At 34.3% G+C, this 24,210-nt stretch overlaps 1 protein-coding gene and 1 long non-coding RNA gene across 2 annotated transcripts in view; both read right to left on the bottom strand.

Annotated features, from left to right (window-relative positions):
* ADK (adenosine kinase) overlaps positions 1-24,210 on the bottom strand; it is a 330,393-nt gene that overhangs the window by 25,358 nt on the left and 280,825 nt on the right. The window lies entirely within an intron of this gene.
* LOC107182686 lies at positions 12,043-21,048 on the bottom strand. Its single transcript, XR_001513400.1, has 3 exons — positions 20,766-21,048; positions 19,556-19,686; positions 12,043-12,124 (listed from the first exon to the last, which is right to left on the bottom strand). It is a non-coding gene; the product is annotated as an uncharacterized LOC107182686 (long non-coding RNA).

Below are 24,210 nucleotides of genomic sequence, written 5' to 3'. Positions count from 1 at the left end.
TACACTGATAGAAATAAAGAATATTATACAGAGTACCAATAGCAGACTAGAGGATTGCAAGAATCAATTCAAAGATTTGAAATACGTAGCAGCAAAAAACACCCAACTTGAAAAACAAAATGAAAAAAGAATCCAAAAATATGAAGATAGTGTAAGGAGCCTCTGGGACAACTTCAAGTGTACCAACATACAAATTATGGGGGTGCCAGAAGAAGAGAGAGAGCAAGATATTGAAAACCTATTTGAAGAAATAATGACAGAAAACTTCCCCTACCTGGTGAAAGAAATAGACTTACAAGTCCAGGAAGCGCAGAGAACCCCAAACAAAAGGAATCCAAAGAGGACCACACCAAGACACATCATAATTAAAATGCCAAGAGCAAAAGACAAAGAGAGAATCTTAAAAGCAGCAGGAGAAAAAAAGTCAGTTACCTACAAGGGAGTACCCATATGACTGTCAGCTGATTTCTCAACAGAAACTATGCAGGCCAGAAGGGAGTGGCAAGAAATATTCAAAGTGATGAATAGCAAGAACCTACAACCAAGATTACTTTACCCAGCAAAGCTATCATTCAGAATTGAAGGTCAGATAAAGAGTTTCACAGATAAGAAAAAGCTAAAGGAGTTCATCACCACCAAACCAGTATTATATGAAATGCTGAAAGGTATCCTTTAAGAAGAGGAAGAAGAAAAAGGTAAAGAGACAAATTATGGACAACAAGTGCACATCTATCAACAAGTGAATTTAAAAATCAAGTGACTAAATAATCTGATGAACAGAATAAACCGGTGAATATAATAGAATCAGGGGCATAGAAAGGGAGTGGATTGACTCTAAGAGCTTCACAGATAAGGCAGAGGGTGGGGTGGGAACTGGGTGGAAGGGAACTATAGGGGGAAAATAGAGGAACAACTGTAATAATCTGAACAATAAAGATTTAATTTTAAAAAAAGGTTAAAAACAATCAAGGAAACAAACAAAAAATAAAGTGAATGTCTTAACTCCAAAAAAATCACAAAATCTTTCAAATTCCAGTAAGTCCAGATTTTACAAATTTTTTTTAAAAAATGTAAATCTAAGTAACATCATGATGTTCTTAAGTTAGAGTTATAAAATAGAACAATTGTTTAAAATGTAATTGAAGATAACAGCATTTACTTTCAACTAAAAAGTTTATTTTATTTGCATTCTTCACCTCAACATCAAAAATAGTCCAAAGATGTCCCTAAAGGGTGGCCTCAAATATAAAAATGGCAAGAAGTCAGTTAAGGCACAGCGTTTGTCTTGAGGCGAAGGTGAGAGAAGGCTCTCTGTAAGAGTCATCACGGTACCTCTAACTACTTTCCTAAGGGCCTTTTAATACCACTAGCTACACCACCACCTTCTCCCTCTCCCCCATCAGAATCATTGACCACTTGGGGACCTTGAGTAGAAATTGTACTGAATGGAAAAAGGCAGTTGAGAAGAGAGGTGTAGTTGTACTTTAACAGTGTAATAAAATACAAAAATTTAAGAGGAGGAAATTGCCTATACAGTGTAGTAAGAAATAATGAGAAAATGTGGTATAAAGGAAAAAAGATGGGGTACCTGGGTTTGAGAACTGGCTGTCAGTGACTGTGATATGTGACCTATATCTAGTTCCATAAAGATGTTATATTAAATGGAAATGAATTGAGATTGCAAACTCAATAACTTCATATAAATTGTGAACCTGGGGCAATACAAGATCAGTTAATGTTTAACATATCATTTTAAACAAAAATGTATAATGAAAATTAATATTGTCCTTATGAAATAAATATTTGTCATGAATAATTCAAATAGAGAAAAACATAAAATAGGAAGTTGAAGTTGCCCATAATCCCACTTCCTAGAGATAAAATCGATTTAATATATTATTACACTAACATAAAATTACTTGGGTAATTTCCATGAAAATTTTTTATTACAATGCAGCATTAAATATAATAAGTGAATTCTATTCTTTTGGATTCTAAGTAACAGCATGATTCTAAGTATTAATGACTAACAATCTGGACTGTAAAATCATAGATACAAGGGAATTCCTGAAGATCTAAATAATCCATAACTTCATGTTCACACTTGTGGTTTTTGGGAAGATCTTAAATTCATAAATTAGTTTTTTTATCTGGAATTATTAAATTGGACTGAGGATTTTACTTAGTGCATGTAAATACTACTAAGTCACTAAATGCCTCAAGTAACAGATATAAAATAAAGACATGACATTTCAGCTAACGAAGCAAAGGCATTTATCTTGAAATTTTCTTGCTATAGAAAGAGAAACCTTTAAATGTGGCCTTACGTTTGCAAAAATCAGCAACTTTAATCTATCCACTTTCTTTTGACCTTTACACTGAGCCTCAAAAAACTGTTCAGCAACATAAATTCGATCTCAAAAGGCTGCTGCAGATCTCATTTTCTGCTGTTTTTCCATTAGGTATTTATGGGACTTGCGAGTGTTACAGGGGACTAGTAAAACGCCAAAGTAATCCTGCAGTTCCTGTGTATGAATTCAGCTTTTCCCTTTGAGATGATAACTTTTTTCCCCTTGCCAAGGCCTTTTCAGAATCAAGTATAAAACTGAGACCAAAGGTGCAATGTTCTTTTTTAAGAGGTAGGATGGGTGAGTTGGGACAAGGCAGGAGGAAAGAACATTAACCAGGTTTAGCATTTCAACTGTTAAAACAAAATAAAATTTTAAGCCACTAAGGTAGCTTGTTACACATTTGTACTAATTGAAGTCACAGCATGATTAAACAAGATAGAAATAGAATCCAGTGAATTCTGAAGTTTGAAGATCTCAACTGTGTTCTTACCATCTCATAAAGGCACAGGAAACCAGCTGCTTCCATTTATGAACTGTATTGAACACATGTGCTCCGGTACACCCATGACATAACGTGTAACACTATACTTTCAAACAAGTTTGCCAAGTAGGGGGAGGGTGCACAAATATGTTAGTGAGACAAAAAACATTATATATGCTTATTTTTTGTAATGCTAGTAAGAACTTCAAGTTGTGTTTCCATTAATGTGCTTTGTAATCCATTTTAAAACATAAATAATGAAATCAGTGAACTTAAAAAGAAATCCATTCATTATAAACAGAAGTTTATTAAAACCTAAATCTAAATTAAGCTGAGACAAAGGGAAATATCAAATTAAGTCAATCATACCTACCACTCACTCACTATGGACAAAAGACTATATTAGCCATAGGACACTTTCCATAATTTATATAAAACTAGACTAGATTCCCCCCATTTTCCCCATCTCAGTTAGTGGAAGTTCCATCCTTGACTCATTTCTTTCTCTCATACCTTACTTCCAATACAACAGCAAATTCTATTATATCTATCTGCAAACTATGTTCAGAACCTGATTGCTTTACACCGCTTCCACTGCCAATAACCCAGTCCAAGCCACCATATCTCTCACCTGAATAATTGCAGTGGTCTCCAACTTGATCTCCCTACTTTTATCTTTGAGCCATTAAGTTCCTTGTTCACATAGCAGCCAGAATAACCCTACTACAATGTTATGTTGCATTTCCCCTCTACACAAGGCTTTTTTTTCATTCAGGGTAAAAAAATAGTTCCAAACAAGAGAACTCAAAGAGGCCCACACCAAGACACAGCATCATTAAAATACAACAGGTTAAAGACAGAGAGAGAAACTTAAAAGCAGCAAGAGAAAAATTTACCTACAAGGACGTTCCCATAAAACTGTCAGCTGACTTCTCAACAGAAACTTTGCAGGCAGAAAGGATTGGTAAGAAATATTCAAAGTGATGAAAAAGGAAGGACCTACAACCAAGATTACTCTACCCAGCAAAGCTAGCATTTAGAATTAAAGGATAGGTAAAGAGCTTCCCAGATAAGAAAAAGCTAAAGGAGTTCATCATCACTAAATCAGAATTTTATGAAATGTTAAAAGGTCTTCTTTAAGAAGAAGAAAAAAAGATAAAAAATATGAATAAAATGGCAATAAATATATACTTATCAACAATTGAATCTAAAAAACAAGATAAATGAACAAGCAGAACAGAAACAGTCATAGATACAGAGAACATTTTGATGGTTGCCAGATGGGAGGAGGTTTGGTGAAATGAGTATAAAAAGGTGAAGTGATTAAGAAGTACAAATTGGATGTTCCAGAATAGTCATGGGTATGTAAAGCACAGCATTGGGAATATGAATACATATATATGCCTAATATGCAAATTGTCCCCACAGGAGTTCAACCAGGAGATTGATCGCTTGCTATGACGTGTGCTGACCACCAGGGGACGGTGCGGAACAAAGAAAGGCCCAGCTGGAAGCCAGGGAAGGGAGGTCCCAGCTGGCAGTCAGAAGGCCCTGATGGGCCCTGATGGCTGGCCAGGCTTAGGGACCCTGCCTGTGCACGAATTTCGTGCACTGGGCCTCTAGTATAGTAATAATATTCTAATAACTATGCATGGTGTCATATGGGCGTGAGATACATCCAGATGATCATTTAGTAAATTATGTAATGTCTAATCACTGGGGTGTACACCAGAAACTAATATGTCAACTGTAATTGAAAATTAAAAGAATGATTAAAAAGCAAAAATAGAATTCACAATGACCAGTAAAGTCTTATGTAATATGCCCCTTAGCTCTTTCTCATTGGCTATATCTCCTACTTTTCCTTGTTCACTCCATTCCAGCCCTATCAGCCTCTGTGTTTCTTAAAGATGCTATGCTGCCAGCATAGCCTTTATACTTACTATCTATTCCATGTGTTTAGATCGTTTACTCCTTAATCTCTGGCTCCTTTAACTTCTTCAAATTTTACTTAACATGTTACCTAATGATCCTATTTGAAAGTGTAACCCCTCTTTTCAGGCCCCAGCTTTCCTTATCTCCTTTTCTGTTTTATTTTTCTCCACACTTATTATCTAGTATACTGTATCTTTTGTTTAAAGTTTTTACCCACTAAAATGTAAACTCCTTGGAGACAATAATTTTTTAATTTTGTTGGTCACCGCTGTATTTTCAGCGCCTAGAAATGTATCAGGCACACATTAAACCTTTAATAGGAATAAATTAAGCATACAAGACATTTAAATATAAGTACTTATTTAAAGGTAAGTTATCTTTTGAACTTCTTCTATATCTCTACATAAAAATGATTAAAAGTTCATGAAATAGTCTTTCAATGTATGATGGGTATGAATATACAGTAAAACTCTCTTAATAATAATCCCTAAACTGTTTGTAGATTATTATTTTACAGATGCACATTCACATACTGATCTTTCAAAGATGAAAATTTCCCAAAACTACAACACAAAGGATACAGGATGAGTGTCTTGTATAAAATATAGTTTATGTATATTCCTGAAATTTTTCTTAAGTCACTGCTCATTTAGTAAAAATACTTTAGATATATAATTTTGGAAGCATCCAAGTAACACATGTGTACAAGAATCTTTGGGTGTCGATATGAATACTCCAATTCAGATTAATCATAAAAGCAACAGTCCTTTTAGGTTCAGCAAACATCCTTTAGGAAGTTTTGCTTATGATTTTTCTCTTAAAATACATTTAGGATCTATATGTTCTCAAATAACAATGTAATTTCTTTCCAAGAACATTTCATTGAGTTTTATTAGTATTTTATTTATGCTTTTCTTAATTCCTTAAGGATTAAGGTGGTTTAGAAGGAAGTAAAAAGGACTATTCCAGGATTGAAAGTTAGTGGTAAAGAAGAAAACAGAGTAAACCTTAAATGTATGCTATAAACTGCACAAAGAGATTTGCATTTAGGCTTCTAATAACCGTGGGGGGGGGGAGGGGAGGAAAAATATACTGATACAACTGAAAACCTACAAATGACTGGCAAATATGGGTAAATAGTAATAGAGAGTCTTTGTTTAAAAATAAACAAAGATAAAATAATCACATTAGATAGAAATTTCTGAAGACTTTTCATTCAAATTTTTCATGTTTATTTGATGAATTTTGAGTCATCACTGTATTAGAATTAAAAAAGACAGCTTTGAGACTATCACAAATCCTTAAATCCATAAAATATGCATATGCTAATAAAAACTTGTTTTTATCCTAAATTTTATGTGGGAATCATCTTTCTTTTATGTCTATCTCTAAGCTTAAGGTTAATCAGTTTTAGTCTCCTGTTCTCATTTAAAGGCAATTAAAAAAAATTTTTTTTTGTTAATCCTCTCCTTAGGAATTTTTTCCCATTGATTTTTATTTTATTTTATTTTATTTTTATTGATTTTCTACAGAGAGGAAGGGAGAGGGATAGAAAGTTAGAAACATCGATGAGAGAGAAACACCAATCAGCCGCCTCCTGCACCCCCCCCACTGGGGATGTGCCCGCAACCAAGGTACATGCCCTTGACCAGAATCGAACCCGGGACCCTTGAGTCCGCAGACCGACGCTCTATCCACTGAGCCAAACCGGTTCTGGTATTGATTTTTATTTTAGAGAGAGTGGAAGGGAGAAAGGGAGAGAGGGGGCCGGGAGATGGAGATAGAGAGAAACATCAATGTGAGAGAGACACATTGATTGGTTGTCTCTCACACTTGCTCCAACCTACCTGGGCCAGGAATCAAAACTTCAACCTACGTATGTTCCCTTAACCAGGAATGGAAACTGCCACCCTTTGGTGCATGGGCCGATGCTCTAAGTACTTAGTCATACCAGTCAGGGCTTAAAAATAATTTTTCAAAAAGAATAATTCTTACCATTTCAGAAGGGCAACTACTATTTCATAAGCTGTAAAAAAAACACTAAATATTTCATATTGAATGCTAGATGGTTGATTAGACACATTCACTACCTAAGATCATAGCAAATTTGAATCATACTATGAAAGTTACATTTATGAATGGCAAGAAATGATCTTGTTCATTCATTCTGAAGTGGATGACTCAAGTATGACTTAATTATAACACACTACTTGGTGGCCAAAATACAAAATGATTTGGATTTTTGAACTTAGATATGAAATATACATCACTTACTGAATTTACTTTCAGAAAATTTGGTAGTGTTAAGAGAAAATGTGTTCTCTCTACACTTTTCCAAAACTTTATTTTCCTAAACTCTATAGATTGATCTATAGAATTTTAGAAAAGCTCTTCATATGTACTATTAAAAAAGTTTTATTTTTCCTGAGAGTCCCATAATAAGAGATTTTTCTTAATATGCTGTATAACTTCTAAATTTTCCAAATTGTCAAAAACATTTTTTCATGTTTCCAACAAGAGGTTAATAATTTAGACAGACTTTCCCTTGCCTGGATGGCACAGCTGGTTGGATGTCATCCTGTGCAACAAAGGTTATGGGTTCAATTCCCAGTCAGGTACATACCTAGGGTTTGGGTCCCATTCCTAGTCAGGGTATATACAGGAGGCAGCAGATGGATGTTTCTCTCTCACATCAATGTTTCTCTTTCTCTCTCCTCCCCCCATGCCCCCCCCCTCTCTTTGCTTTAATAAAATTTTTTTAAATTTTTCAATTAGAGTTCAGGTACAGTATAGTTTCAGGTACGAAGGCCTTCCTCTGTTTTTAAAAATCAATTTAAAAAACATATCCTTGGGTGAGGATTAAAAGAAAATTTAGACCGACTTTATCTAATTTAAGAAATATATTAATGATATCATAATACAATCCGAAGAAATGTTTTAAATTTTTTGATGCTTAGGTTTTGGAGTTTTGGTATAAAAATACAATCAATAAATAAAAAAGACACACTACAGAGAGATTAGTCTGTTCTCAAAACCTGTAATGTATTTGTATAAGATTTAAAACAGACATATCCTTTTAAAGTCAAGAACTTTCAAATGCAACAGTTAATCCACATAATAATTCAACAACCAAGATAGGTTTAAAGTTCTAACAGATACCATATGCAACCTGTAATAAAGCCTGAGTTAAGCTATTTCAAGCAACAGGATAATTTCATTTTCCATTCTAAGTACCCATTTATTTTTACTTAACAGGCTATGACATAGCATAAGAAAATGCTGTAATTATTGTACAATAAAACCCTAGTACAGATAACATATTTTATTATTAGTGAGGAAGCTAAGACTTGGGGAGAAATATTACAGAAACATTTCTATGTTTACTACAGAAGATAATGCATACTGAAGTTACTATTAATTATAAAGAGTAATGAAGATTAGTAACTTCAAATAGCTAAGAAAGTAGATGAAACAGCAGGAGAGTTATATTTAACTTAGACAATGTATGAGTCCCAAATCATCATTCATTATAGTGGATCTGTAAAGCTCTACACCAGCCATAAAGGGAATACATGTTTGCAAGGCATTATGCTACTGCAATGGGAATTACAAAAGAAAAAAAAAAAGTATTGAGGGAGGACTCTGAAATGTATATGAAATATTCCTCATTTTAAATAGGAAAGAAACTATTAAATGAAGTGCTGTCAGGATTTCTTTCCTTCCAAAAATAAAAAAATCAACGTCTCTGTTCTGACAATAATAATAGAGGGCTACATAAACCATTCAGACTAAGACAGTGAGAAAAATTTTAAAATGAAATCAATGTGCAGATAAAATCAGATGTTAGCTGAGTAAAGTATATTTATTGTTTGTTTTTTTTGCTAACAGTTTTTGAGACAAAGGAACAAGTGTCTGGCAGCTGAACCAAGAGAAATTGGGAAGTTAAATGGCATTGTTAAAAGGAAATATCATTTTCTATTTCTGGTTTCTCAAGTTTATAGTTGGTTTACTCTAAGGACTTACTCTAAGTATTCCTTACTTTAATCACAGAACATGCTCTATAAATTTAAGGACAGAAAATTGGCAGCCCCATCAGTAGTATTTCAATATTACAATAGTGTCTTTTATTAGAAACTCACTACTCTTAATTCATTCATCTGCTAGACAGAACTTCCTGGCTAACAGTCCATTGTGATGACATAATTTCTGACAAAGGCATTCTCAGTAAAATGGAAACGACCAGGACTAATCACTACAGTTTTATTTTAAGTATTTTTTTTAAACCTGTTCGTAATTCTTAGAATAAAAGGATTAAAAGAACAACCACATCACATCATGTCACCCTAAAGGGACAACTGCACAGAGGAAAAGGCACAAACAAAAAACCTTGCAGACTTTATGTGTGCCTTATTGTAGTAGTGAAAATGTTTCATTTTGACTGCAAAGAGCTGATCTTTTTGTACTAGTGTTTTCCAAACTGTGTTCTGTTCTTTCTGGTATAAAAAGAATTCCTGTGAAAAAAAAGTTTTGTCCCACAGCAAAAAAATCTGTTCAGTTATTGCCTATCCTTACATGTTCTAGGCAATTTGGATATGAAACTCTTTTCCCGTGGAACATAGTTTGGGAAAAATTGCTTTATAAAATATGTTAAGGTAGACTATATATGTGTATGTTTAAAGAGGAAAAAAAACTCTTTTAATTCCCACATTAAGTCTTAACTGATCAGAAGAACTCTGCAGTTAGGGAAGAACCACTAGTCTGTGGGCTGCACATAAAGGTGAGGTAGATGAGTGTTTCTGAAAGCAGTATGGAAAGGAAAGCTATTTACTTTTGTTTGTTTGGGGCTGGTAGGACAGGTATATACACCAAACTGGATCTGCTTCACCTTAGTAGGAGTATAAGACAGTAATAAAATGTCCAAAGCCTAACTGAATGATAACGTACAACTTTTCTTTGGAACAGGCCTCAGAGTATCCATTCCTGAACGACAGAAAAGAGCAGTCACTTCAAAACTGGGATGTGGTGGTGGTAGGAAGACAAGGGGTCTGAGGATAAATCAAGTTAAAATTTATTGGTCATCCATTTTAAAGAACCATGGGACTTCTGAATTAAATTTTCAGATAAAACTCTAATAATTAGTTGCACAATTTTACATCCAAGATGTGACATATCCCTGATATTTTTAAAGCTAGTTTGAAAGGCAGAGGCTTAAGACAATCAAAATAGCAATAAATAGTTTGTTTTAAAGAAAATAAAACAATGCTCTAGGCCGATGTTTCAAATATCAGCCTGTCATTCAACAAATAATTACTGACCACGCATTATATGCTAACCACTGTTTTTAGGGCCACAAAACATTCCCTCCCCTCTAAACATCAAGCATGCTGTATTCTCTGTTTCATCTGCCTAGAATAGTGCTATTTCAAATATATGCATGATATACCCCTGAAATAATTTCCGTCTCTCAAAAGTACTTTCAATAAAGAGACCTTCCAAGAGTATCCTGTTTAAAAGAGAGTACCCCCAATCCCTGCCAGTCAAGCTCTTATTGATTCCCTGGATTATTCTATAAAGTGCTTACTTCCACCTGAATATATGAACTATACACTGAGTGGCCAGATTATGATGATCGGCCAGATTATTATGACCACCCCATCAGTACTTCGTTGGGCCACCTTTTGCCTTAAATACTGTGGCAATTCTTCTTGTTATTGACTTCACGAGATGTTGAAAGGTGATGCGAGGAATCTGACACCATGCCTGATGAATAGCACTGTCCAGTTCTGTGAGGTTTGACGGTTATGGGGATGAACCTGATCAGCAACGATACTTAGGTATGTTGTGCTATTCAGACGTTTATAATGATCTGGCCCTTTAGCAACTTCAGCGGGAAATTATAGCTAATTTGCCTACAAACGTCAGGTGGTCATAATAATCTGGCCACTCAGTGTATATATAACTAGAGCCCGATGCATGAAATTCATGCAAGAGTAGACATTCCTTCTCCTGGCTGCTGGCACCCAGGACCCGGGCTTCCCTTGCAGAGGGAGACCCCGCCCACCCGCTGCATCCTGTCAGTCGATAGCCTGGGCCTCCCTCTGTGGGGCGATGGCCGGGCCCCCAACCAATTGCATCGTACCTGCCTTGGCTGGCCTGGTGCCAGTGGATGTCATAGCTGGTCCCAGATGGTCGTCCAGATGGCCGTTCCACTGTTTGGCTGTTTGGTCGATTTGCATATTACGTTTTTATTATGTAGGATTATATAGGATAGGATTCTTTATCATGCTCTACCCATTCCCCTGACTCTCTAGGATGACAGTTTCCTGGAAACAAGGTTTTCTGATCCTGTTGTATATCTGGCATCTAGCATATAGTATGGACTCACTTAATATTTGAAACAGTAAATGCCACATGGATTTAGGATAGAGAATATTTTAAATGAAACTGACCAAGTTAGAAAGTGATGACAGACGAACTCTGGTGGAACAGTAGAGATAACTACGTAAAGGAAGGCAGAAATGTGAAAGCGTTGATCTAGCAGAGAATAAACCTGAAAGTGTGTGTGTTTGGAACACAAAGAACACCGTATAAAGACAGGTAAGAGGTAAGTAGAAACTAGACAAGAAAAGGCCTTTTTTGGACTTAAAAAAGATTTTTAAATTAAACTCTCCCTTAAAGATTTGCTTAGAGGAAGAGGCAGAGAATAGTTTTGTGCATTTCAGAGCCAGGTCATTGCAATGAACAATAATAAAATTCACTCAGAAATATTCATTTAATTTAGATAAAGCAATATTTTTCAAAAAGAAAGTTAAGTATTTCCTATGTTACATGAATAAAAGTCACTTATGAGTCACAAAAATCAAACCTGGAGCTTCTGATCATATCATTTGAATTAAATCATTTTACTTCTTGTATAAATAAGAATGTGTCAGCTTTCTAAGGCAGGGATTTTCTACCTTTTTTATCTCATGGCACACAAAGTAATTACTAAAATCCTGTGATACACCAAAACATATATTTTTTGCCCATTTGACAAAAATATAGGTGTAATTTTAATTTATTCACACTGGATGGCTATTGTTGTATTGGCTGTTGTCATTTTTTTTTTAACTTGACAATCCAAGGGAAAAAAGGTCAGTGCCCCTGACTAAATAGTCAGGTACTGCATGTTTTAAAAATTCTTGTGGCACACCAGTTGAAAATCTCTGCCCTAAGGTGTTCCTGAACAGCCAAGCAACAGGCAGGTGCTATTTACTCAATATAACTCAATCATAAATGCAAGAGTTAACTACCTTTTCAAAATTCTGAGGTTGCATTGTACATAGTTCTAAGTCCAAAGAACTATAAAGAACTGTCTCTATAAAGAACCAAATAAACAACTTGTTAAATGTGTTATTTCTTTTATGTATATTTTTTATTGGGATTCAGCTTCTCTCTTTGACATTTCTTTGACTTAATTTTGGAATAAACATATATAAAATTTAACATAGAGTCTGTCAAATAATAAAAATATCTCCTTAGCAAACATTTGATGAATGTTTCTTGTGGGCTACAGACCTTGCTAGCAACTTACATATATTATCTCGTTTTATTCTTACAAGATAGGTATTGTCATCCCCATTTTGTCAATGAAGAAAGTGAAATTAGAATTTAACTTGCTCAAGATCACACAGCTAGTCAGTAATAAAACTTGGATTTATATCCTGATAGTTCAATTCTAAGACATTTCCTCTGAACCAATATGGTATATTCTTGCCTTTACATCGCATGAAGTTAAGTTCATAATAAACACTATTTTCACAAATATTTAAAAATAAAAAGTATAAAACATTAAGACTTTCTATAAATGAATGACATTTCATAAACTTATTGCCAATGCTTTAAATTGTTTCCAAGTTACCACAAATGTACTCTACTGATGGTTTCATTAGTACACTAATGAAACAAGTTGAATCAAGTACTGTAATAGAAACTATGCCATTGACAAACACCAGGAAAACAACTCCAATACACAATTTTAAAATGGGGAAAGAATAGAGAAATGGTACCAATGATTTCCAATATATATAAATGAAGCCAAAGGATTTTTTTTTTATTTAATCAATGCTATAGCATTTCTAAGACTAAGAAGGTCTTTATTTAACATTCGTATTTCTGATGTACTAAAGAAAGATCCATTCACTGGAAAAGCTAAAAAAAAACAAAACAAAAATATGGACATATGCTAGGTATGAGAAAATTTTAAGATATTAATAAAGCTCCAATTTAGAAAGAGTTCTGCCTCTTTAAAAACCAAAAGTCTAATATATGTGTGTATGTTAAGTTTTATAGCAATTACTAATTTTTAGATTCAATTCTTGTCCTTGTTCTCTAAATTCATTATGGCTTCTATTATGAATATCCATAAGCTTAAAACAAACATGTATTATAAAAACAAACCCCCAAATTTCATTAGTTCTATAAAAATTGTGTTAATTAAAATATTATTAAGTTATTAAATTACAAGTTTATAAGTTGTTATTTTTTATGAAATTAATCAATGAAATGGTTGTTTCAATCCTTTTTTCTAGGATTTTATAGGTTGGGGACAGGAGAGAAATGAGAAGGAAAGGAAATAACCATAAAATGATGAAGTAATTTTCAAAAGCAAAATCACTGAAAGACCACTAATAACTTCAAGTGAAATGCCATATAAAAGCTTTTAATTGCCTTAAATTTGTGAAAAACTACCCAGGAGATCAACAAATTCACATCAATGAACTGCATTATACTAATAAGAGACCCCTGGCCTGTAGCCAGAGAGAACAAACAAAATGAACCATTCCAACATGGCCGTAAATTATCCAAAAGGAAGAGAAAGAGACAGAGTCAAAGTAACATGTTTGCACAGTAGGAAAAAGATCAAATATTGATCAGTCCAAACTGAGGTAATTAGAGCCACAGTCAAAGAGATGGGATGTATGTTCTTAGTCCTATAGAATTGCATCTTAAATGCTGAACAAATTAGCTATTTGCTTGTTAGACTTTTTTTGTTTAAAAAAATTCAATGAAATATCTGAATCATACCATGTGTTGATACTTTTAAAATGTAATAACTTTTTTACCTTTTAAGAAATCATCTAATTTGTGTGATTTTCTGAAAGATTTATAAGAATGCTTGAATTTTAGTTAAACATATCTCTTTTACCATGAGACTAATCACCTGTCCATACGGTAGTGCAATTAATCAAAGTAAAATAATTGCAAAATGAGGACAATTTGAAAATTAGTACATTTTATTAAGTATCTATTTATACACATCTCTAAAATTCAAGGCTTAAAAGTGTTTCTAATTTTTATTTATCGTAAAACCTAGACACTTCCTTTTTTAAAAAATATATTTTTATTGATTTCAGAGAGAAAGGGAGAGGGAAAGATAGAAACATCAATGATGAGAGAGAATCATTGATCGGCTACCTCCTGCACGCCCTGAGGTTCCAGCCCACAACCCGGTCATGTGCCCTGACCGGATACCGAACCGTGACCTTCCGATTCATAGGTCAACACTCAACTATTGAGACATGTCGGCTGGGCTAGACACTTCCTTTTTTTGAGGACATTACCACTATCATTTCTGAAAATTTTAGAAGTTATAGTAACCTTAAAAATTGGATAAAGTTCTTAATAGTCTATGGCAAGAAGCAAACCAGAAATTTATCTATTACTAGTTCAAAATGAAATTTTTATTTAAGAGCTATTCAATTATAACCACTAAAAGTATAGTATATGGCAGTTAAAATCAAATGTACATATTAAAACTGTGGCCAGTCATAACATAAACTAGAATTAAGATAAAAATGTCCTCTCAGAATCAACTTGCCACAAGAGACTGTTCTAGAAAACACCTGAATAGAATTATTATTACTGTCCTGGAAAAACATTAAGCTCTCATATATAAATTTCCTGATATATATCCAAAGGAGTGTGTTTTCATATCTATTTATAAATTCATGGTTTTATAATGTTGAAATAAAAATAAAGTTTGTGTGCCTAACCTCATTTCTTCCCATAATTGATCAATATGTGTTGATCAATTATGAACTGACTTTAAAAATTCTGTAAGAAACAGCAAATCATTAACAATTCTGAAAAAGGCAGCACCACAAAGCTTTTATATCATAAATTCAGTACTTTAGAAGCTGTTGATAAGTAGAATGACTGCCTATTTCCACATTCTAGTGAATGACATGTTCCAAATGCAGGTAATTGTAGGTTAATTTGAAATTTTTAAATTTATTTGTCTAAAGTATCTTTCATGTTTTCTTGTCAACAAGTCTATTAGTTGAAATTTACTAAAATAATGATTATTTGTTCAAGGTAAGGTATATCCTTCTTTTAATCATGCATGATTATATGTTGCTTAATTTTTGTGTAACACATCACATCTACACTGAGCAATTAGTTATAACTGGCTTACCATGAACAAACAAAACAGGCATTAAAATGTTTAATCAGTATATTGGTTCTGATCAAGTTCTTACAAGCTCCTTTTCAGAAAGTACCGAAGACAGGAAAAAGTAAGTGAATAGTCATTAATATAATCATTATTTTCACATTGAGTTACTATTCTTTTAAAAATAATGTGGGCTTTTTTTTCCCCTTTCCATCTTTCTGACATTTCACTCCTTTATTTTAGGACAGTTCTATTCTATAATTTACTTCTTTGTAAAGAAAACAAAAAAAGAACTACATCTATTTGTGCCAAATTCTTAATCCCAGATAAGCTTTGACAGATGGAATAAAATACTCAAACAGTCAATGTACTAGCTTTGCTATTATATTAGCTCTTCCACCCCCACATACCCTTTTTGCTTAATTGCTGGAAAAAGTGGGTCCCACTCGATTAAAATGAACTGAAAATCTGGATGTCACCTCAGAAAAATAGGTTTAACTTTGAAATTTTTAGTCACATTTCAAGGAACAACAATTAGACTCATATTTCAGCTTAACATTTTTCACTATATCTATAATTCTATATAATAAAACTCTAATATGCAAATAACCAAACAGTGGAATGACTGGTCGCTATGATGAACGCTGACCACCAGGGGGAGCACCGCTCAGCCAGAAGTCGGGCTCACAACTGGCAAGCACAGTGGCGGTGGCGGGAGCCGCTCCCACCTCTGCGGCAGTGCTAAGGACCCTCTTGGGGGATGTCCACTGAGCGTTCCTGGACTGCGAGAGGGGCCCCTCCCCGCCACCAGTGTACGAATGTTGTGTGCACCGGGTTCTAGTCATGTGATAAAAGTTACCAGTACTCCCCAAGAAAAACACTCAGAAAAATGTTCCACTGGAACACTGCTTTTATTGTCTCTTTGGAAAAAAGTAGAAAAGTATATACACTACTTTGCATTCTGTTACCTAGTTTGCAGACAACTTTACTGACTGAAATAAACAATAAAGCAATGTTTATTTTTTCTAGTAATAAAATCACTAAAAGCCATCAGAGTAAGATATTCTTTGCTTCCTTCTACTCCCCACAAGGAAATCTCTGCATGTCATCAATTGACTAGATATTTAAAAAATCAGGACAAATTAAAAAGAAAATCATAAACTAGAACTATTATTTTACTTTTCTCACAAAAATCCCAGGAAAAATTAATTTTACTAAGAGAAAAAGCAGTAGAGCCAAAATTCTTACAAATTTTGGAAAGCTCATAAAAGAGAAAGGACGTCTAATTGTTCCATTGACATTCTTCTAATACTTAGAAGTGGAAACAGTGGGAAATAAAGCAATTTCTATGTATTAATAGACCACTAGCCTACAAATGAGATAGGAAGATAAAAAATAACAGAGTTAATTAATCTTTACACCCTTTATCTAATAAACTTTTAATCCCCCAAACAAATATTTGTACTCTGTAGGATAAAACGGCAGCAATTTTCTTTTATATTCAGTTGCTTTCCTTGTTCTACAGAAAAACTGTAAAGATGTCTTGTTCACTGAAAGTCACCAAACCAGCCCTGGACAGTGTTACTAAGTGATTAGAGTGCTGGCCTGTGCACCAAAAAAGGGTCGAGGATTTGATTTCAGGTCAAGGGCTGCAGATTTGATCCCCAGCCCCACATGGGTATGTGTGGAGCTAACCAATCCATGTGTCTCTTTCACATTGATGTTTCTCTTTCTCTATCTCCCCCTACCTCTCTCCCTTCCACTCTCTCTAAAAAAATTAATGAAAAAATATATTCTGGCGTGGGGATTTAAAAAAAGGGAGGTAAAGAAAAAAAAAAGGTACCAAACCAGAAAGAATTTATAATTCTTTAACACAAAATAACTAAACATAAATTTTAAATACATAAAAAGCAAGAACACTGAAAAAAATCATTTACTATTCCTTGTCCAATTACATGATATAGTTCAAGTATTTTGGTTTCTCTTAGTCTCAAAAGAGATGTATTACAAAACTCCAAATACGATCAGATCTGGATGCATATGATGGATCACACTATAATACAGATAGATTTTAAATTTTGTTTTTGTTCATTTCTTAACCACTTAAATAACAAGTGGTTGTTAAACACTTTTTTCCCCGATACTGGGCCAGATCACAGGATGCAAGGATAAATAATACAATAACAACTTTTAGAAAGCTCACAGTCTAGTACTCTTCATATTGTTATTTTTTTATCCTCTTAGTCACCATACATATCCATGCCTCAATCTATGCTTAATCATACACTGGAACAGATCACTCCATTTCTGTCAATCTAAATCATATTTATAATTCAAGTTCTACATCTTCTACCAATACTTATAATAATTTCAGGCAGTGTTTGAACCCTAAGATATTAAGTTTGAAAAAAACTTGACAAACCTCTATTTCCTTTAAACTCTCAGCAGGATACTAGGCACATAACAGATCCTTAAAAAATTAAAAGTTAAAATTTTCAATTCATGTAAAATAAAGACCAAATACTTAAAAGTTGCTATCTATTTCTTTCACAAAAATTTATCCGCTGTGATAATGTTTTGACATGACGACTTGACTAGGCTAACTGGCTCCAGTTACTTGATCAAGCACTAATTTAGATGCTGCTGTGAAGATATTTTCAAGATGTAGTAAGTAAAGGTCCCAATCAGTTGACATCCAGTAAAGAAGTATTCTAGACTAGAGGCCTGGTGCACGAAATTCATCCACTGGGGAGGGGGGCCCTCAGCATGGCCTGCACCCTCACGCAGTCTGAAACCCCTCGGGGGATGTCCACCTGCTGGCTTAGGCCCGCTCCCCCTGGGGATCGGGCCTAAGTCAGCAGTCAGAAATCCCTCTCGCAGTCCAGGGCTCTTGCTCCTCATCACCTGCCTGCAGTAGAAGTGGGAGAGGCTCCCGCCACTGCCGCTGCGCTTGCCAGCCGTGAGCCTGTCTTCTGGCTGAGTGGCCCTCCCCCTGTAGGAGTGCACTGACCACCAGGGGGCAGCTCCTGTGTTGAGAACCTGCCCCCTGGTGGTCAGTGCACATCATAGCGACCGATGGTTCCACCGTTCGATTTGCATATTAGGGTTTTATTATCTATACATATAAAAGCCTAAGTGACCGAAAGACTGGTTGACTGATGGCTATGATGCACACTGACCACCAGGGGGCAGACGCTGAATGCAGGAGCTGCCCCCTGGTGGTCAGTGTGCTCTCTCGGCCCTTCCCCCCAGCCCACCTCCTGCGGCCCCAATCAGCCCTAATCGCCAGCCAGGCCGAGGGACACCACAGTGCACGAATTCGTGCACTGGGCCTCTAGTATAGGATAAATGGGGAGGGCCACACTGAATCAGTTGGAAGGCCTTAAAACCATAGCCAAGGGTTCCCTGACCAAATAAATTCTATCTGTGGGAGACAGCTTTGGCCCATGCCTGTGGGGTTTGAGCCTGCTGGTGAGCTTCCCTTTCTGGTTTCATGCCCTCTGGTTTTTGGACTGCTTAGCCATTTTTCACAATGATGTAGGCCAATTCCTTGAAATCTCAATCTCTCTCTTAAACTCTTTCTTAATATCTCTGTCTCTATCTCTATCTATCTCACTTATTGGTCTGCTTTTCTGGTTGAACCTAGACCAACACAATCTCATTATTTTATATATAATTATTATACCAATACATTGTCAATGAATGTTGTCCTCTGCTTTATAATTAGACAAATGGACATTTTATCAATTATAGAAGTTAGTATATATTATTGTATGTGAGTATATAAAGTAAAGTGTATACACAAGTTTGAATTGGGGTGAATGTGATATCAGGTATAAACCTGAGTAGGGATTTTAACAACTCTTGGCTTAAACTTCAGCTTTCAATTAAAGTGGCCTAGTTCTAGAAAAAAACTGAAGAGGAGTTCTAAACAGTCTGTCAACATATACTTTGTTTTCTTTGTGAACAGAGCACTCACTAGGCATTGGGGCGTATCACAGGAAAAAGAGGACATGGTTTTATGCAAAAGTTGCTTAATGTTCTGAGGCAAGGCAAAAGGCTGAGAAAGTATACAGAGGAGGTGGTGACATGTCATATTTATCATATGCCAGACATTACATATATGCTGCTCATTTAGCCTCCTAATAAGATGAAGTAAACATTATTATTTCTATTTCCAGATAGGAAAAATGAGACATAGAGTTGTCCAAGGTCACATAGCTAATAGGTGACAGAATCAGAATTTGAACATAAGGTTATCTAACTGTAAAGCCCCCAACTTTTTCATCTGCACTATAGATTTACAGAAGAAAATGATTCCTTAAAAGTACAGTGAATCATGTACTGAACACTTACCATGTATTAAAAAATTATATTAAAGTCTATGTTAGATCATTATATTTTTACATTTGCTATGTGTTAGACCACTAAATTAAGCACATTCATTCCTTCATTCATTCTTCAATCCTCACTGAAGTTCATGTTCACTAATTCCAGAGAGAGGGGGAAGGAAAGAGGGAGAAAGAGAAACATCAATGTGAGAGAGAAGCATTGATTCATTGTCTCCTGTCCGCACCCTGACTGGGGATCAAACCCAGAACCTAGGCATGTGCCTGACTGATAATCAAACCCACAACCAACTGAGCCATCTGGCCAGGGATATTTAATTTTTTTTTACTGACTTTTTACAACCCTTCAAGGTAAGTAATATCATTAATTCCCATTTCATAGATGAGGGAACTAAGGTGGGAAATTGATACAGTAATAGGATATTAGTCAAAGCTTAAGAATCACCTGAATTCAGCACCCTGCTATCTGGAGTAGTTTGTAGACAATCTACCCTCTTCTGAAGGGATGTTTAAGTAAATATACAAATAGAATAGGTGCTAATTTAATAGTGAGCATGAACATAATAAAGAATGTTTGATAGAAATTATTACTGGAAAGATAGAAGATCTGATTTCAGAAAAGCATTAGAAAACAAAAACCCAAAGCTTCCTCAATGAAAATCAGTAAGTGAGGAAATGGGAAGCTTTCATATATACTTTGGCTTACAAAATCTATATATAAATTAGAGCAAATGTAGTTAATGAAACAATTTTACAATTGTCTCTTCTCTCCACCACACATACACACCCTGCCAAGTTCAAGTGGTTAGAATGAATAAGGAGATTATCTTGAATCAATATATAAGAAAAAGTTTAAGCCCTTTAAAGTACATAACATCCATTTTAGCATTCACCTGACAGAATCTACTCCCAAATTTACTGGATTTTGGCTAACCTACTATTTAAATGTAATAAAAAATATGTTTAAGCTGTATGCTTCAATTAATTCAAAATTGCTATCAAAGTAACAAGTCAAAACACTATATATATATTCATTTATGTACTTATCTTTAAATCACCCTTTTTTAAAAAAAAGGTAGAAGTTTTAAAAATGATAGAAGTTCAATGAGTGAATTGCAATTCCTTAGAGAGGCAAGCAGTTATAACTCTTTCATTTATACTTGACATTTTCCATTACCCTTTCTTAGAATTTGCAGTAAACAATTACTTGCACTCACTTTATGATTTAGGTAAGGCTCAACAGCCACTTCCTCTAAATAAGGAAACCAAGGTTAAGAGAGGTTAAATGCTTCAGAGCAGATCAGAGGTGGAACTAGCTATACAACTGTGGGGTTCTCAGGAAATGATTTACTCTTTCCTTCAAGCAGGTGTAAACATACAAAGACACATGATATTATAGACATTCCAAGTAGCTTCTTTTACATTTCAACCACTTTCTTTTACACAAAGGCATCTAAAAAGTATAGTATAAACATAAATAAATGTATAAAAGAATGGTATGAAAAGATGTTATAAGTAAATATAAGAATTATTAATATTATCAGCAGCACTTTGTTTTACTTATTAAATAAAAATTATATAATTGCCATTTAGTTGTCATTTTGAAAACTCTTAATTTGAGAAATGAATAATAAAATGTAAGGTGTTAATAGAGAAATTAATTATAGATACATTAATAATATTCACACTTGTGATTAACTTGTTAATCACTAATTACTCAAGGTGTAGCAAGCTAAGGGCAGCTGATTTTAACAAAAGGTCTTTCAACAGAGGTTGTGCACAACATCCTTAAGTTTCCTGTCAGAATAGGGAGAAAACATTTTTGGGAAAAATTTATGGGTAAGTGTGTAAAAACTAAATGTTCATCTAATGAATTAATTTTTTAGGAGAATATTGAACAAACTATTTACAACCCATTGCTTGCATTTATTTTTTTAAATTTATGATTTTAAGATTTAAAAAATAAATTCTACTAGGATGTTTATTCTCAATGTCTTCTTATACTTCTTTTCTAACCTATATCTTTAATCTTCTTTATGTGCCACTATAATCAGATGTTGTGAAAACTATTATACTGTCACAAGAAATGGATTTCGTGATTTCTGGTGGGAAATAAACCAGTCAGACAAATGAACCATTACAAGGAAAAAAATCATATTTTTTATGAAAAGTGATGGATCTAGATATTAATGACTATCACCCCTGAACTCACTGCTGGATGCTGAAGAAAAAGGATCTAAACCCTTAATTCTCTATTTAAAATGGCTTCTTTTTAGAGACCAAACCTCCTTTTTTCATATTATAAATCATATGTTTATAGTACAGCCATAGGAGAGCTGTTGTCAGATGGAGAAGCTGCTTAGAGTATATTTCCTCCATCCCTTGCTACTTGTTTTAATAAACACTTCAAAATACTCCAGAAAGTGAGAACCATTTCTTTTTTAACATGGAAGGCTAGAGAATAACTTAAAGATTTTACTCTTTAAAGGTTGATATCAGCTGTATGATCGGGAACAAACAGAAGATGAACAAGGCTACTAACTCCCAAGTACGCGATGATCACAAAACAGACAAATATGCCCACTAAAATTGCAAAACCTCAGGCCAGGATTTATCCTCAGGAAAGAGACCTTCCTCCTCTTTCATTAAAGGTCCACCACTTTCTACCTAATTAATGCTTCAACGTGGCTACATGAAGTGTATGGAATATTGTAGGAAATTAAAAAGCATTTGTACAAAGGGCTAATTTCTGTGGGTAAATATGTCTTAAGCTCTAAGTAACTAAATTACAAATAAACTTTGGGCATATTGCTCATTTTGTTCACACTGGATGGACTGGCAAAGGACTGATGAAGTGCCAAAAAGATGATCATATTAATAGATAGTAAGTTGTATATGCCTGAAATGGAGAGGCAAGTGATAGGTGAACTATAACATTCTGATATAGATTCTTCCTCATTGGATTGCTGTTTGAGTTTCATCCTAAATACTGTAATGTATTTAACCAATAGGGACTACAGTGGAATGAATAAACTAACAAAACTAGTGTTTGATGAAAATAATAAGTAAAACAGCAATAATAATACTTTCACATTATATACATTTCTTCAAGGTGTCCCTCTATAAATCTGCCTTTAATACTACAAATAAATATATCAATTTCTTGGATACTTTGTTCTTAGGTGTGCAAAGTGGTCTATAAAGTCTAAAAGTTCTATAACACCATCTGATTTTTTAAATAACAGCTTTATTCAGATTGAATTCACACACCATACAGTGCACACATTTAAAGTGCACGTCAGTGGTTTTCAGTCCCGTATATTCAAAGATGTGCAATCATCACCATCATCAATATCATAATACTTTCCTAACTCCCCAAAGAAACCTTGTACCCATCAGTACTTCCCACCACCCCCTCGCAAAAAAAAGAAACATTTCAGCCTTAGGCAACTACCACTGTAACTTCTGTCTCTGTGTATTAATTATTCTGGACTTTTCACATAAATGGTATTAGACAATATGTCACCCTTTGTAAATGGCTTCATTTGTTTATCATAATGTTTTCGAGGTTTATCCATTTGTAACATGTGTCAGTACTCCATCCTCTTTATTGCTGAATAACACTCATTGTTTTGATATAATAAGCTTTATTTATCCATTTATCAGTTGATAGACATTTTAGTTGTTTCTACATTTTCGCTATTATGAATAATAGCTGTTATGAACATTCATATACAAATTTTTGTATAGACACACGCTTTCATTTCTTACATATATATACCCAGGAGTGAAATTGCTGGGTCATATGGTAATTGTGCTCAGCCTTTTGAGTAGCTGCTAACATTCCCATCAGCATGCATGCGCCTTTTACTTTATCCACATCCTTGTCAATACTTCTTATCTCTCTTTTGATTACAGCCATCCTAGTGAGTGTGAAGTTGAATTTCATTGTGGTTTTGATTTGCATTTCTCTGATGGCTAATGATGTTGAGCATTTTTTTCAAGTGCTTATTAACGCCTCTGTTTTGTGTATATGTGTATGTAAGCATTTTCAGAAAGTGGATATAAGGTCATGAGTTTTAAAGCTATAAGATTAACTGTGATGAAATTACTGTTAACTTGTTAACTTTGACATCTTAGCTGAGGAAAACCTCACAATGCTAAGCACTTATCACTCTAATTTATATTGGAATAGATCTTATTCTTCCTAGAAGATTGGCATTTCAATAAAGACAGCACCCATGTTTTCTTTAGATTTGTACCTGTCACATTAATTAACAGGATACACACATTAGGCACGCTAAATGAATGAAAGTTAAATTAATAAATTTAACATCTGATATCATATTACCTTCACACATCTCCCTCTCAGATAGCTTGGACAGACTATATTCAACCTTCTTTTGAAAAATGATGATCATATACAACTATGCTTTGAATTAATAAAACCATTACAAAACTCCAGGTTTCCTTAATTCTAAATTTAGTAATCAGTATGCCTTTGCTTAGGCCAGATATTTTTAAAGTTCAGATGATCTAAGTTTTAAAATATTCCTATCTATAATAATGCAATGTCTTTGCTTTGGTATATGAACATGAATAGGTAGTTCAATTATGTTAAACAAAGTGAACATGAAACTAGATATCCTATCATTAGGAAAT

Source organism: Myotis davidii, unplaced genomic scaffold (genome assembly GCF_000327345.1).
Source record: "Myotis davidii unplaced genomic scaffold, ASM32734v1 scaffold134, whole genome shotgun sequence".
Taxonomy (NCBI): domain Eukaryota; kingdom Metazoa; phylum Chordata; class Mammalia; order Chiroptera; family Vespertilionidae; genus Myotis; species Myotis davidii.
Note: the sequence above shows the minus strand (reverse complement) of the source record. Positions and strands in the feature narration are given on the sequence as shown.